General features: G+C 32.9%; 1 long non-coding RNA gene across 2 annotated transcripts; it reads right to left on the bottom strand.

Annotated features, from left to right (window-relative positions):
- Positions 1 to 3,796: 3,796 nt before the first annotated feature.
- On the bottom strand, positions 3,797 to 17,267 carry LOC132722628 (uncharacterized). 2 transcript variants are annotated; one of them, XR_009624632.1, is made up of 5 exons: positions 17,076 to 17,267; positions 10,641 to 10,753; positions 9,995 to 10,124; positions 7,840 to 7,996; positions 3,797 to 4,225 (listed from the first exon to the last, which is right to left on the bottom strand). It is a non-coding gene; the product is annotated as an uncharacterized LOC132722628 (long non-coding RNA). The 2 variants fall into 2 exon arrangements; XR_009624633.1 differs by lacking the exon at positions 17,076 to 17,267 and adding an exon at positions 11,658 to 13,790.
- Between the last annotated feature and the right edge of the window lie 238 nt (positions 17,268 to 17,505).

The following is a 17,505-nucleotide window of genomic DNA, read 5'->3' as shown; positions in this document are numbered from 1 at the left end:
TTAATTAATAAAAGTTATACAGTACATATATCACAATAGAGGTTATCCACAATTCGGAAATGTGGGGTTTTCCGAGCTAATCCGCCGGTACAAACAAACTTTTACCGTGAACAACTGATCTCAATAGATTAGTCAATCTGCATATTGCGCTTATTTTCAAAGCATGCTTTAATGTCAACAAGACTAATGAATGTTTGTCTGTTGAAATATTAATAATATTTCGTTTTTAAAAAGAAAAATATTTTTTTTTTTTTTTTTTTTTATGGGGCTAAATTTGTATATTTCAGTATTAAAAATTCGTATAGGATAATTTTGTGACGGTCAAAAACAAGCAGCAATATAGCACTCGTGTACAACTATCAAACATAAACGTGTGAAGCCTGACCGAGACTCAAACCTGGGACCCTCAGAATACCGTACTGAGGCTCTACTGACTAAGCTATCTGGCCGCCTACAAACTACCTCCCCTCCCCTAATTAGAGAACAATTCAATACCATGACATAATCATTTTCGGAATAATTTGGGATTCGAACATAACACAGCTTTGGGTCTCCAACATCATTTTTACCCCATCTTACTTCTATGTTTACCTTTTAGCCCTAATTGTTCTGGAATTTCATTCATTACACCCATTATCAGGAGATATTTTGGTTATCTGTTACTTGTCACTGTGGGAGGTCTGAAAAAATCGGTACGACAAGATTTCCAAAATAGAACATGTCCTATCCCTTACATCTAGACATAAGGTTTCCGAAATCAAGAAATAGTAGCCTTCACACATTAAGATTTGTCTGTACATCTTAGTTTTAATTGGTGTTGTACTTAAAAATCCTACCGTCTGTTGAGGCCTTAAGATGTTGCTCTCTTTCTTTGTAATCTCATTGGAATAGTATGCTATGTGTATCTTGTTACATAGCTAAACTAGAAATGTGCCCCTATATTTCACTGTTTTGTCAGTTTAATGACGCACAGCAGGCCAGTATGACAGACGGACAGACAAATGAATTCTATATGACACCCCAAACCCTAACTTATGTACCAGTACCAGTACTTGCCAGTTATACAGTACCATTACCAGTACAAGTACTAGATTTTAGCTCCGTATTAAAGTATCAATACTTTTTTAGGAATGACAGACTATTCTCTCCCTTATCAGTTCCTCCCCCTGATGATCCTCTCTCAATCCGTTTCCTCCCCTGACGGTTCTCTCTCAAATTTGAAATATGCAGACAGTTCTTTCCCAATTTTTTTAATAGTTATCATTTTAGTTTTGACTTGATCGAATAATATTTCTTAATGAATATTATAACAAGAAAAATATTACATACATTCGTATGTAATATAGGTACGATTGCATACTACTTTTTGTGAAGACTTAAAGTTTGCTGCATGAAAGGTATAATGTAAAATGAACATGTCACGAGATATAGCAACGGACCTATTCCTGGTTTTTTTTGTGTAATGTGTATTTTATAACACTTGCAACAATCAATACCAAATGGTTCTATTGCATTTCTATAGTGCTAACAGGTTATAATACTGTTTAGAGATACCATAATATTATAAAAAGTGGAGATGAAAAGACCAGGGTTTTGAGGGCGAAACGTCCAGGGGTGAAACATCCAGGAGGTGTAAAGTCCAAACACCTAGAAGAACTAAACACAGTGTCCATTTATTATTCATTTATTATTTAATCTTATTCTGACAAACACTTACTGTGACAACAGACAACAGTTTAATACAACAGTAAATTAAATATGACTAAAGTGTAACAACATAAAAGGTAGTTGTACCAAATAAAGGACATCATTACACAAATAAAACATAAAGGTAGCTAGCAACCGTGGAATTTTTTTATTTTAAAAGTTTTCACATATTTCAAAATACAGCTAACAAAGCAGCAGAGATAAATTAATTTTAAATAAAATTACAATGTCTATTATTTACTTTTAAAAAATCTTTCATTTAAGATATTACATACAGGTTCTGTACACTTGACTAGTGATAGAAAACCATGTTAATTTTAGCAGAAACTCAGTATTTTTGCCTGTATGTTATTGTTTGATCAAGTGTTAATTTCCATATAATATAATGCTGTATAACTGGTTTACTTAATACCTAAACAATTAGAAACAAGAGCTGTAGGTAGGGAAGCAATGCTGGACTATTATTAGTGCTTGACAGTAAAAAGGCCTCGATAATGTAAAATTTTCTTAGTTAACAAGGGAATAATTTTCCTTTAAAACCATGTTACAGTTATAGGCCTTGAAGAGAGTCCTATTATGCTCTCAAAGAAGAGTATAAAATTTCAACTTGTTTCAAAGCTAGATGTCAATAGAATTTGAAAATATCTGAGGTGGTATGCAAACTTAAATGTAAATTCTAAGTCGAAAAAAGGGGCATAATTCTGTCAAAATGCTTAGTAGTTACCTGCTCCTGTCTACAGGTAAGGGTCATGCTGGTGAATAAGTGCACAAAGTTTCAAAGCCATATGTGAATGGGCTTTGAAAATATTTGAGGTATAACAAAAACTTTATAACGTAAATACTAAGTAAAAAAATTATCTCAAAATGCTTGATACAGACACCTCCTCCTGTCTACAGGTTGGGGTCATGATGGTGAACAATTGTGCAAATTTTCAAAGCCATATGGCAATGGACTTTGAAAATATTTGAGGTATATCATAAAAACTTCAACATAAGTTGTTACGTCTACATCGACGTTTGGGTGACTACAAAAGCTCTACTTTTTTTAATCGAACAGTCAAGCTAAAATCAAAGAGTGTTGCCAAGCAGCCACAATATATTCCATAATTTTGTTTTAAATTTAACAAATTTTAAGTGCACAACTGGCTATTTGAATGAACCAGAACTTCCCGAGTCGGATATGTGGCCTTGTGAACAATGTAGTTTAGGAGAAATGGCCAGAACAAGAAAATTAACAAAGGGCAATAACTCAAAAAATAAGAAGTGCAGAGCAGCATTTTCTTTGCACTATACTTCTTATCAATAAGATATATCATCCTATGAAGTTTCAAGTCCATAGCTTTTATAATTTATGAAAAATTAATAAAGGGCAATAACTCAAAAATAAGAAATGCAGATTATTGGTTCTTGTACAATGCACATTTTTTATTGAGATCTATCATCCTATGAAGTTTCATGTCCATAGCTTTTGTACTTTAGGAGAAATGACCTGGACAAAAATAAAATATGAAAATTAACAAAGGGCAATAAAATGAGATCTATCATTCTATGAAGTTTAAGTCCATAGGTTTTATAGTTGAAGAGAAATGGCCCAGACGAAATTAAAGTATGAAAATTAACACAAAGGGCAATTACTCAAAAAATTAAGAAGTTCAGAGTACTAATTCTTTTGCACTGCACTGCACTTCGGGTTATCATATATTATTTTGTTATAAATTTCCAAATTTCCAAATTTTCAGGCATGCAGGAGATTAAGTTCTGAAAGAGTTACAATGATATCAAACATACAGAGTCTTTTTAATTTTAATATGTTCTTCCTGTTAAAAATCCTTTTTAACTGAAGGAAATTTTAGTCGCCTAGCTACCATGCAAATTTCTTTGATTTTGATGCTTCTGTTCAGGATTTATGTAAATTTTACAAAGTCATTCTACACTAATATCAACATAAAAAATTAACTCATCTATCATTGTCATAGATAAAATAGTTTTCATATCCTAAAAGTATAAAATATTTAAAACTTGACAGCAAGTACTGAAGCTTATCACTTCACATTTTATGCAGTCATTTTCAATGAGATATAGTCACACAAACAACTAAAACTGTTTATTTATCTTGAAATCAAGACTTTAAAAACTTATAAAGACAGGATTACAGTTGATCAATTCATAAAATGCATAGGTTCAATGCAATTCTATACTTAAAGTGACATGACAAATGTTGTATTACACAAAACACAATCACATGAAATGTTTTAACATTATGGAAGTAAGTTACTGGTAAGCTGACATAGGCAACCATTAATTAATATGATCCACACACTAGTCAATATAGCATTAGTCCTTATAGCAGCAGGCCTCATGGGTTTTACTATTAAAATGACTTTCAATGGCTTTTTAGATCATCTATAAGCAGTGGGATATTGTGACCATGTCTTGATGACTGTGGACAATACTGGCAACCTGTTGCATTGTTTCTCCACTTTCCAGAGCATGTTGAGACTGACACTTCCATGAAGTCCTAAAATACATATAAATTAGAAGTTTAAAAAAATTGTATAGGATATAAATAGCACTTAAAATGAAACTTAAAACAAGAATGTCGAACGACACATATGCCCCCTTTTCTAGCCCTTGACACACATAATTGGTAGTTTTGTTACAGAAACTTGCCATAAATGGGTACATGGAAGTGTTCAATTATGGAAAAAAGAAAAATAATGGAGACTTTGTGATAAATAGTTTTCAAATGATAATCAGATATTAGAAAACTATAGACCAAAAATCAATAGAGGCCACCAATCAAAATCAGAAATATGATGACCCTGTGACCTTGACCTTTGACCCAAAAATTACTATGGTTCATCCACTAATTATGATTAATCAATATGTGAAATATGACAACTTTGTGATGAATACTTTTCAAGATAATCAGCTAAAACCATTCTGACATTTAAGACCCCTGTGAGCTTGACCTTTAACATAGTGACCCAAAAAACAATAGGGGCCATCTACTAGTTATGACCAATCAATATGTGAAATATGACTTCTTTGTGCTTAATACTTTCCAAGATAATCAGCGGAAACCATCTTGACATTTGAAGCCTCTGTGACCCTGACCTTTAACATAGTGACCCCAAAATCAATAGGGACCATCTACTAGTTATGGCCAATCACTATGTGAAAAATTAAAGAGTTTGTGATAAATAGTTTTCAAGATAATCAGCGGAAACCATGTGGTCTACTGACGGACAGATCAACATTAGCAAAACAATATACCCCCTTTTCTTCGAAGGGGGCATAATTAAGATTATTTTTAACTGAATATTCTTTTCACAACTGAAAAATACCATGGCATAAAAGAATATTTATACAAGAGGGCCATGATGGCCCTAAGGTCGCTCACCTGTATGTAGGCCCTCGGAGCTGGGCCAGTTTGAACCCCAGGGCTTTTATTTGAACAAACTTGGAAGACACCTATAAGAAGATGATTCATGATATACACACTTATAATGAAAAACAATGATCTGCCGTCCCCTACCCCTGGCAGGGCCAATTTTAACCAAGGGCTTTTATTTGAACAAACTTTGTAGACACTCACTAAGAAGATGTTTCATGCTAAATATATTAGCTCTAGCTCTTTGAGTTCTTTTAAAAGAAGATTTTTTTAGTTTTTACTAAATACATATGGGGAAAATCAATGACCCCCTGGGGCGGGGCCAATTTTGACTCCAGGGCTTTTATTTGAACAAACTTGGTAGACACCCATTGGAACATGTTTCATGCTAAATATCTCAGCTCTAGCTCTTTGAGTTCTTTAAAAGAAGATTTTTTAAGTTTTTACTATATACATATAGGGAAAATCAATGACCCCTGGGGCGGGACCAATTTTGACCCCAGGGCTTTTATTTGAACAAACTTGGTTGACACTCTTTAGAATATGTTTCATGCTACATATCTTAGCTCTAGCTCTTTTGGTTCTTTAAAAGAAGATTTTTTTTAAGTTTTTACTATATGCATATTGGGAAAATCAATGACCCCCTGGGCAGGCCAATTTTGACTCCAGGGCGCTTGTTTTTGAACAAACTTGGTAGGCACTCACTAGAAGATGTTTCATGCCAAATATCTAAGCTCTAGCTCTTTGGGTTTTTTTAAAAGAAGATAATTAAAGTTTTTTTCTTTTCGGTTGCCATGGCAACCAGAGTTCTGCATGGAATTAAATTCTTTGAACAATTTTTAAAGGTGACCACCAAAGAACATTCCTGAGAAGTTTGGATGAAATTGGCTTAATGGTTTATGAGGAGATGTCATTTAAAGTAAAAGTTCACAGACGGACGGCCGGAAGGCAGACGGACGGACGCTGGACGAAAAGCGACCACAAAAGCTCAACCTGTCACTTTGTGACAGGTGAGCTAAAAATGTATGGCAAAGGAACACATTTGACATTAGAAAATTACAAAAAAATACCTTTATATTTATAATATTCTTAAATATTTTTTACAATATGCTCATGATAAAATGTCAAACTAGAAATGTGTCATCATGCCACGGATGCCCCCGCATGCAGCCAAAATTTCAAATGTTATAATATTTAGTTCCAAATTTGTTTGCACAAATTATTTTCTTCATTTTAAGTTCAAAGCCCTTAAAACTTTTCAATGTTAACACAAACCATTTTCATACAATGTTCAAGGCACTGAAATTATTCAGTCTAAACCTTTTGAAAATAGCATATTTCATATTTGTAGCCAAAAAAATGGCTACATACATTTCCACAAAAGTATAAGTGCTGAAACTGAAAGTTCAAAATTTTTCCAACATTCAAGAAAGGTAAGTTTGTCCAAAATCATTGAACCACAACCAAATTCAAACTTAAACTGCTTATTCCTAAGATGTATCTATTTTATTTTCAAAGTGAAAGGGACATAACTCTGCCAAAAAATCATCGAACCATGACTAAATTCCAACTTGACCTGCCCATTCCTTTGACATATCCATATGTCAAATTTGAGTTGAATATGTAACACTGTTGGGTAGATAATGAACAGAAACTGTAAATTTCATATTATTTAAGTAAAAGGGGCATAACTCTGCCAAAAATCATTGAAGCATGACCTAATTGGAACTTGGCCTGGGCATTTCAAAAACATATCCATATGTCAAATTTGAGTTGAATGTGTTGTACCGTTGGGGAGATAATGAACAGAAACTGAAAATTTCATATTATTTTCAAAGTGAAAGGGGCATAACTCTGCCAAAAATCATTGAACCATTACCAAATTTGAACTTGACCTGTGCATTCCTTTGACATATCCATATGTCAAGTTTGAGTTGAATGTGTTGTACCGTTGGGGAGACAATGAACGGAAAATGAAAATTTCATATTATTTTCAAAGTGAAAGGGGCATAACTCTGCCAAAAATCATTGAACCATTAACAAATTCAAACTTGACCTGTATTTTCTCATGACATATCCATATGTCAAATTTGAGTTGAATGTGTTGTACCGTTGGGGAGATAATGAACGGAAAATGAAAATTTCATATTATTTTCAAAGTGAAAGGGGCATAACTCTGCCAAAAATCATCGAACCATTACCAACTTCAAACTTGACCTGTATTTTCTCATGACATATCCATATGTCAAATTTGAGTTGAATGTGTTGTACTGTTGGGGAGATAATGAACAGAAACTGTAAATTTCATATTATTTTTTTCAAGTGAAAGGGGCATAACTCTGTCAAAAATCATCGAACCATTACCAAATTCGAACTTGACCTGTATTTTCTCATGACATATCCATATGTCAAGTTTGAGTTGAATGTGTTGTACCGTTGGGGAGATAATGAACGGAAACTGAAAATTTCATATTATTTTCAATTAAAAGGGGCATAACTCTGCCAAAAATCATCGAACCATGACCAAATTCGAAATTGACCTGTATTTTCTCATGACATATCCATATGTCAAATTTGAGTTGAATGTGTGCAACCGCTACTAAGATAATGAACGGAAACTGATGATGACGGAATGACAGAATGACGGAAGGACGGAATGACGGAAGGACGGAACAGGGTAACACTATATGCCCCGGCCATTACATGGCGGGGGCATAAAAATATTATGGCAAACTAACCTGATCCCTCTGCACAAACACAAATCTCATGGAACTTTCTTGGGGTCCTAATATATATTGAACCAACATATTGAGAATAGGGAATTGGGATAGTGCACTTGCTGGGCATAATCCAAAGGGTAGGAGTACTCTACATCAAGAGTGCATGGTAGAGTGCCTGAAATGTACAGTAGTAAATTTATAAATTATGTATTACTGATATACAGCTTTTACAATTTATATAACAGATTTTGCTAAAGTCCCAAAGTTTTGCTGCCAATGTAATTCCTTTAATATACAGTCGAACTTCGTTCGCTCAAAGTCCGAGGGCCTGTGCAAATTTGTTCAAGAGATCGGTAGTTCGAGCCAACCGAGGTTGAACTATTATTACATAGAACAAAGGCCTCTAGGTTTTCAAACCTACATCGGTCAAATGATAAATACGTCAATATAATTGTTTGCAGTACATTCATTTGTTGAATTGTCCTAGTTAGAATTATTATCCTATTGAAACAGTATTAACGGTATACTGTGTTAATCTATATTCATGCATATTGTAATTGGTTGGGTTCGATTGGGCAATCATTAAAACTGTGAACAATGTTCAAAATATATTTATATGTTTATTATGAATTTTATTTTAAACAATGCATTAATTAAATATTAACAAAAGAACATCTTACAGCAGCATATTTTTGTAGTCATTTACTAAAATAAACACACATACAAGTATCATTCTATAAATAGATTACACTGTTACAATTCACATTACATGAACCACGGTTGTAATTAAAGCCGTCCAGGTAAACGTCATTCATTTATTGACTTTTGGCATTTCAGGGGTTATTTTCTTTTTATTATTACTAAAGACGGCAAATATACAATTTTATCATAACAAACAAATTGGTATCAACACCTTTTAATTTGTATCAGTTAACCTTAATTGCCCTTGTCACCATCACATGGTGTTAAAAACATGTGTCGCGCCTGTCAATTATTTAGAACCTGTCGACATGCAACTTTTGTTGCCTGTTTGTGTTCGACCAAAAAGGTGTGATTTACACTATATTTCTTCTGAAGGGACCAGAGATCAGGTTCGAGAGTTCGAGCCATGGGTGTTCGAGCGATCCGAGGTAGAACAATATATATTATATAGGAATTTGCCGGGACTTGGCGATGAGTTCGAGCGGAGGGAGGTATTCGAGCCATCCAAGCTCGAGCGAACGAAGTTGAACTGTATGTCCTTTCTAGAAAGCTTGTCATAGGTCTATGACTTTTTTTATTAAAATATTAGCTAAAATTCAGGCTTATAAAATTCATGAATGTGGTTCTAAGTGTCAACAAACATTTTGATATTTTGACGTGGCATCATATGTTTATACAAACATAGTGCAAATACACAGTGTAACACTATAGATGTGTCAATGAAAAATTATTCTTTTCTGCTTGAACAGTCTGAATGCAGGATATGTGATTTATAGAATATTATGTTAGTGTAGGTTATCTTAACCTTTTACCCCATTAGCATATTGCAAAAATTGGCCGTTTTCATTGAAAAGTCCCTGTAACAAGTTCAAACTGCTGTGTCTATGAAAAATGCTTCAAATTTACATAGTTAGGACATCCTTTAAAAAAATGTTTGTTTGCAGTAACGCGACCGACTCACAAAATTTACCCCTACTCAAAAAATTCTTTCATGGTCTGGTTTTTGAATCAGAAAATTATGCCTTGCGCTTTGTTTTCGTTCTTTTAAAGGTTAATAGAAGATACAAAATGTAGGTCTTATTAAATTAGAATTCAGTTATCAATTAATTAATTGTTACCAGATTATCAAACCATATATTGTCCAGCATTTTGAAATTCCATGTTTATTTATTTATTAATGAATGTTCATAAGCAGTAGATGACCCCTATTATTAATTTCGAAAACTATTTATCACAAAGTCTTCATATTTCAAATACTGATTGGTGATACCTATTAGAGAACCCCTACTGATTTTGGGTCACTTGTTCTCTAATATCTCATTATCTTGAAAACTATTTATCACAAAGTCTTCATTATTTTTCAGTTTTCCATAATTGAACACTTCCATGTACCCATTTATGGCAAGTTTCTATAAAAAAAAACCTACCAATTATGTTAGTCAAGGGCTAGAAAGGGGGGGAATCAACATACCTGCACAATGCACTATAACCTTATCTTCCTATGTTCTACATTTGCCAATAACACGCACACTTTACTATCAATCTACCAATGTTCCAAATTTGCCAATATCGACTCTTCAACTCCACAAACAAAGCCAAACCTAAAAAGGGGGAAAAGAACAATAATGAAGGCAAACAATGATAAATAAAGGGACTGTCACAGGAACACAACACCACACATGCCTACTACCAGTTTTTGATGCAATTACTTTTTAACCTAAAAAGATAAGCATATACCTTGCTTTAAGGCTTTTGTGTTTCCAGACATGCTTATTTACAATAAACTTTGCTTCCCAAAATTGGTAAAAAATAGAAACTTAAGATTTTACATTTATCGTTTCGAGCAACCATCAACTAAATCTTTAACAGACTGTTGGATATTTTTTATGCACACCAAATTTTCTTTCTTCAACTTTAAATTTTTCTAGAAAAACAAATGCACATAAAAAATTCAGTAACAATTTCTTGCCAAATATTAAGGCAAATGCATAATTTCTTTTTTTTAATAAGAAAAAGTATTCATCAACAACAAAAGCACACACATGCACAAGCACTATAAATGTTGATAGCAGCTCCAACCAAACCCATGATTTCCACAAAGAAAACAAATTACTTACCTGAACACTTCGCTATATCTGTGCCTCCCAACGCCTTAGTTGTGCCAATACCAATGCTTTAACTCCATAAACACATCTACACTTAACTTTTAAACTTCACAAGCACATTATGCCTAAAAAAGGATAAAACAATCTATTAAATCTTAACCACCCAAACGTCCTAAATAGTGCTAAACAAAACATGTGTCACCTTTATATAAAATAACATGTGTCTATTTTCAACCCAACTTTTGTAACATTTTCCTTTAATCAAGGAAAAAGCATTTCCCCACAATAGCCACGCATGGCAAATCAAATTGAAATAATTTCTTCTTCCACAAATATGAAGGTAAATACCATTTTCACATGTTTAAATCTGATTTTAGGTTCCCCCCTTTTCTAATTTATTGCCCTATCTTTTCCCCTACAAAAAGTCACAGGCACTCCATGCGCCGATGTCACTGACTATACTGCTACCGACTGAAGATAATTATTTATTTTTCCCGAAAAATCTGTTCCCTCTAGCATTAGTTCTTAAATAAATTCTTAACCAAAATGTCAAATGTTTAACAAATAGTTTTTGTTCTTTTCATTAAATAGGAACAAAAAATATACCCAAAAACTAATAAGGAAATGCAACTCTAGCATAAAAGGGAAGTAATTTGGGCTTCTCATTAGGAAATTGTCATGACATTTCATAGTGTGCACAAAATTCTGTTGCAGTGGTTTTCCCCTATACAACTGATACTGGTAAAAAGGCAACGCTCCCAATAGAAAATAGACAAGTAATCCCCAATCCATGACCGATAAATCCCCAGGACAACACTGAAAATTTCCTCAAAAGAATCATCAAATTTTAAGGTGGACATAAACAGAAATACCATTGTTAAGCGATACTGTATGCAATAAAAACCAAGTATATATAACCACATGAGTGATATTTCCTGAAACATTATTTTTTCCTATTGAACTAAATCAAATAAAATATTATTATGGTTTAAAATATTAACTTTCTGAGTTTTATCAAGGATAACCCACCAATTGCAGCCAAAAATAACCAAAAAAATTGCCGGAAACTGCAAGCAAAATCTCAACATGGAGGTTGCCATTTTTTTCTTAGCTATATCCTGTACTGAACGGTACTATTTCTGGAAATCAGTTGCTAACAAAATATTGCCATTTTCTTGGTTATTTTTATGAAAGTAATATATTTTGTATTGAAAATGACTTGTATGGAGCCGAAGTGTGTCACAGATACACTATTACACCTATAGTATGCCGCATTAAATTTCATACAATAATGGAAGTATAAAAACCATTCACCACCATACATAATAAGATGTCACACCACAAAGATTTTTTTGCATGATGATAAAGTTTTTTAGGGGAAAAAAGATATATTATAGAATTATTAACCTCATAATTTTCCCCAAATCGACATTTTTCACATATCTTTCCCCTCCCTACCAGCACCCAGCATCTTCCCCTTTCCGTAAAAAAAACCCCCTGAATTGTAAAAGGAATAAATTTGTACTGTGCATCAAAACAAGTTTGTTGACATTGATTTCCCATGTGCGTAATTAGATCAAATGTGTATTAACTGTGAAGAAAGCAATGCATTCCTTGCATATATTTATAGCATATAGGGGTACATTTGTCGTAAATTCAGAATTATTTCCTTATAGAATGCCAATTTCCTGTGCCCACTTCATCTGCTCTTTGCACAACGTACTGTTCAAACTGCATTGGCCGCCAAGGAACAAACAGTGTAAACAACAATTACATTTATTTCCATAAAGATTCAATTTAAAGATCACTATTCAACATTTATTGTCTCAACTTGAACATCTCTTCTTAACAAAGATAATTTCAAGGAACAAACAGTGCAAAAAACAAGTACCATTATTGTCATAAAAATTCTAGTTAAAGACCAATATTCAACATTTATTGTCGCGACATCTCTTCCTAACAAAGATTATTTCAAACAACACGTACGTGTTCACTGCCAACTTTTTCAATTTCTGTTGGTCATGCGATCATACCTTTGAATACTTCTATAGTAATTCACTCCTAAATTTTTTTCATAACAATGTTAACAATCCATACCGAAATAGGTTTCTAATAGAAGGCCGAGTTGACCTGGTCCGAGTTAGTATAAGCCCAAGTTGACCCTTTGCGGCAAAAAAAAAACACACAAAGGCCATGCCAGCAGCAATTTCTCTCCCTTTAAGAACCCCAAGTTAGCCTCCTGGCTTCGACGGAAAAGCTATAGCAAAAATTTCTTATTTGATTAGCAATTTAAGATAAAATTTTTTTAGGAAACTGCGCAATCTAAAATTTAATGTATACATTGTATTTCCTTTTGAAAGAGACCATTTATTGAAATTTGTCATAAAAGAAAGAAAATCACAGGCGAATAAACCTTGAATATTTACAATGACCATGTCAACATTTAGGCACCTTACCATGTCCGCCACACATGCCAGTACTTAGAGTAGAGAAAATTACTAAATCGACAAAAAACCACCGTTTCAACAAAAATTAGGCCCGAGAGAAAGTGCTACCATGGATTTATATGAATTATGGTGGTTTCGTCAAACTACTGTTTCGGCGGACTTACATTATGAAGAGGTGCGAAAGAGGTTTCGTCAATCTTATTTTAAAATTAAAGGCATAGTAGGCATGGTTCATGTATATAAAGTGGTTTTATCATCAATTTGTTTGTTGTAATCAAATTATGACACAAAATTTCATTAATGAATAGAATACATTGAAGAAGTATGTCTATTTATTATACCTATTTTGATAATGATTTGTTTGTTATTGGATTAATTCAATAAGTTTTGAGAAAAAAAAATATTAAAAAAAAAAAATACATTAAAGCCTCATTTGACGCCTGGTTGATGTAATGACTACTTCCCAACTACTGAGATTATGCACCCACAATCCAATAACTTCAACGACAGGATTTATGAGGACAGTTTTTAAGTTTTATATTGAGTGATGATAAAGAATGAAAAAAGATTGTTGTTGTTTATTATGTAAAAAAACCATAGTAGATTCTCTTTAATGCTATGCCTGTATCAATTGTTTATATAGAGATGAATAAAGTATTTTAAATAATACGTACAAAATCATGACACAAATATTCTTAATTTGGGTTTTTAGAAAAATATTTTTACATTTATTTTTTGTATGCCTTGTTTTTTGTGTATATATAATCAGATTATAAAATACATAATTAATTCTTTCTCTTCCAGGTTTTACTTTTCTGTGTATAAATTATAATGTTAATTTTATTCCCATTGATAACATTTGTCCTTCTGTTTAAGCTTTTACCATTTGTGGATACAGTTCAACATAGATTAAGAAAAATATTTTTTATGTTTTTACAGACTTCACTTTATCTATATTTGTGTAAATTTTAAATCATTTTTCTTTTTTCAGGCTTCACTTTTATACGTACATCACAACATGTATCTATTTTTATGTTGTTTTGTTTACTGAGATCTTTAGTGTTGAGTTAAGCTTTATATGTAGAATATAACTACTATACTAAATAAAAAAATAAATATAAGGTTTATATAATTTTTATAATTTCCAATATCTTGTCTTTAATACATGTCCTTGAAAATGCGTGCTTCTCTCCATTTTGTTAAGATGAATTGTCTTAATATTATTTGCATGTGTATGCTATGCCTCTTCAGAGCAACAGATAAGCTTTAAAAGTGAATTGGGTATTACTCCATCATTTCTTTTGGAATTGGGTATTGGCTACATTTAATTGGGTATTCCAAAACTCGATACCCTATGATTTCAAGATCAATTGGGTATTCAATTATGAAAATTTTATGGTTTCAATATCAATGAAATTTTACTGTTTTAAAAAGAAAATAGGATTAACAATTTACTAGAACTTTTCACAATTATTTTATTTTTTATATAAAATGCTCAAGTTATATTTCATAAGAATATTTTTAACAAGTTCGTTTTCTGACCGATTTTTTATTATTTACGATTGTTTTGTTTCAAATCATTTTCCCTTTTGTACGACGCCATATTGCTTTCAAAGCGTCTATTGATACAGGTGGGACCTACTTATTGACGGTCTCCACAAAATCAACGGTCTCTGCCGGCCTGTAAAGACCGTCGACCTGAGTAGACAAACGACGGTGTCATGCTTTATTGATTTAACTTAGTCGGTCTTTGGAGACCGGGGACCGTCGAAGACCGGAGACCGTTGATTAGTTAGCATTGATTCGGTAATATTCGGATAGCATGCATATCGCTATTATTTGTCCAAAACTACGTGCATACGACAGATTAATTTTACGGTGATTAAAATGACAATACGCACAGGTTTTTAAGACAATTGCGTTTTTTATTTTTTTTAATGGGTTTTGATACGCATTCTTAAAAAATCAATTGCGTATTTTATGAAATAAATTGCGTAAATACGCAAATACGCACCTTATCTGTTGCTCTGCCTCTTTATGTAATGTACGTTTACATGCTATGGCTCATATTGGCATGTGTGTACATTAATTGAGTTCTGAAATATAAAATTGGAAGTGGCTAGCCGTACGGGCCCGTACGGCTAGCCAAAAGTTCTAGCCGTACGTGAGTCACGTACGACTAGCTAGGACACACTGTATTGGCTAGCCGTACGGCACTTTTCAAAAATATACATTGAAGGCGAAAGTGCATATGTTAATTATGACTTTAAGCGAGGGTTTTAGTCAAGAATGTTTACTTTTTAGATCGACGTGTTGGCTACAGTAAATAATTTACTTTGTCATCTCAAGACGTCGAGAAAAAATAGCGTTTGGTTGCAGTTAAATAACATCAATTGAAATAGTTTACAAAATTTGATAATAATCTTTTTTTGTTTCATTAAGTTTAATTTTTAAACTGAATTAAAAAAAACACCGAAAAAAAATTGTTGTTGGGCTCTGATAATTGCGTCAATTACCGCCGGTATAGAAGTATGTCCATCGTCCATCATTAAGAAAAGTTTGCATTATTAAATTATTTTTCCTTTTCACTGTTTTTTTTAATATTCTTTTTATTTATTTATTTACTTCCCTCCGATCATTATTTATTCGATCCATGTGCTTAATTAACAGATTTAACAATTCATCTTTCATACAAATCATAAGCATGAAAATTAAGGACGTTATAAATAACATGCAACTTAATTTGACACTCAATTTTATTAAGATAGATTATACAACGCTTACTCGATCGTATTTTTTGTGTGCAAAATTGCGGAGCATCTTTATTAAAGTGAACACACTAGGCACTTACGAACTTTCTCTATACGTCTATGCAATATTTCGATAGAGCGGAAGTCAGTGCGCGAGCATGCGCTTTGCCATATCTCGTTCAGTTACCGCTCACGTTTTAAATCGGTTGCTATGAAGCGACACTAAGTGTACATGGCGTTTACAACTAAAATATCAGACAAACACATTAAAACAATGCACATAAACTACACATAGTTGTTTTCCATATTAATATTTTACATGTGAAACTGATAGTCAAACAAATATCTCAATATTCTTACTGATTTAATGTATTGTTTACATGTGATGACAGCAACGATGTGTGTTAGATTACTTTCGGTTCAGAAAATTCATTTGTTTACCATCAAAACTCATATGTTTACCAGAGGAACCATATATCGATAGAAAGCAAATTAAACAAAGGTAAAGAAAAAATTGTCCGTTTCTGAACAAAAAATCGAATAAATAAATACAAAGTCATTTTAAAAGGTCCCTTCTTTGAGTTCATTTGAAAGGGGAATAATTTGGTGGAATTTTAGACAGGGAAACAGGGAGTTATCTTTCATGGCTAGGGAATATGGCCGACTGAAATTATGCGAGCAAGTTTGTAAGTGCTAGGACAAATGTGGAGATTTGATTAAAATCGTTGTTTAAAGACACAAAATAACAAATGCATTTTCGACTTCCATATAATTTTGAAAAGTGCCGTACGGCTAGCCAATACAGTGTGTCCAGGCTAGTCGTACGTGACTCACGTACGGCTAGAACTTTTGGCTAGCCGTACGGGCCCGTACGGCTAGCCACTTCCTATAAAATTACTAATTTAGTAATTAGTTCGCCTAACCGGTAGTTCGACGAAACAACTCTCGCTCATTTATTTTATATCGTCAATTAAAGTCCGTGGTGCTACGTAAGTTTAATGCACAAACTATTTACTACTTGAAATCACTTTATAAAAAATAAACAACCTTCAGAGCAGGCAACACACAGATATATACAAACAATAACAAACCATCCATTTTTCCCCGCCAAAACGGCCAGCCAGCTTGTAAATTAGGTCACCTAGTCATTCTAAATCATAGTTTACACTAACTGCCAATTGAAAATCAAGCACATCATTAAATAAATACTTATCTACATTATAAATAAAGCATAAAAAATCAATACTTACAGTTTAACCTTGCTAGTACATTTAAATTATCGCTCTGAAATAAACCCTCCCTCTTCCTGAATGGCTGCCTGTTTGTTGATGTTTTTTCATTGGCTTACATTGTCACGTGATCAAATCAACAAAGGTGTGGACTAAGTTATTTCCATTGCAGTTCTGACTTTAATTGTTTTTATCACAATTTAATCCCCGAAAAAAATATGTTGAAACAACTCCAGAATTACTACAAATATTAAAATTATCGAAAACATTAAATGTTATATAAATTGTAAATTAAGGTTTCACATGGGTTTGCCTAAAATACGAAAGTGAGATTTTTGACGAAAGTGAGCGAAAGTGAGCGAAAGTGACTTTTAAAATTTAAATTGCACCGTTTTAATAGAAGTTTACGGTAAAATAGTTGTTTGAAGACGTATATTATTAGCAACTTATT

This window comes from Ruditapes philippinarum, unplaced genomic scaffold (assembly GCF_026571515.1).
Source record: "Ruditapes philippinarum isolate M1 unplaced genomic scaffold, ASM2657151v2 ctg993_1_1_1_1, whole genome shotgun sequence".
In the NCBI taxonomy this organism is placed as follows: Eukaryota; Metazoa; Mollusca; class Bivalvia; order Venerida; family Veneridae; genus Ruditapes; species Ruditapes philippinarum.
The sequence above is the reverse complement of the archived record's forward strand: the minus strand, read 5'-3'. Positions and strand labels throughout refer to the sequence as shown.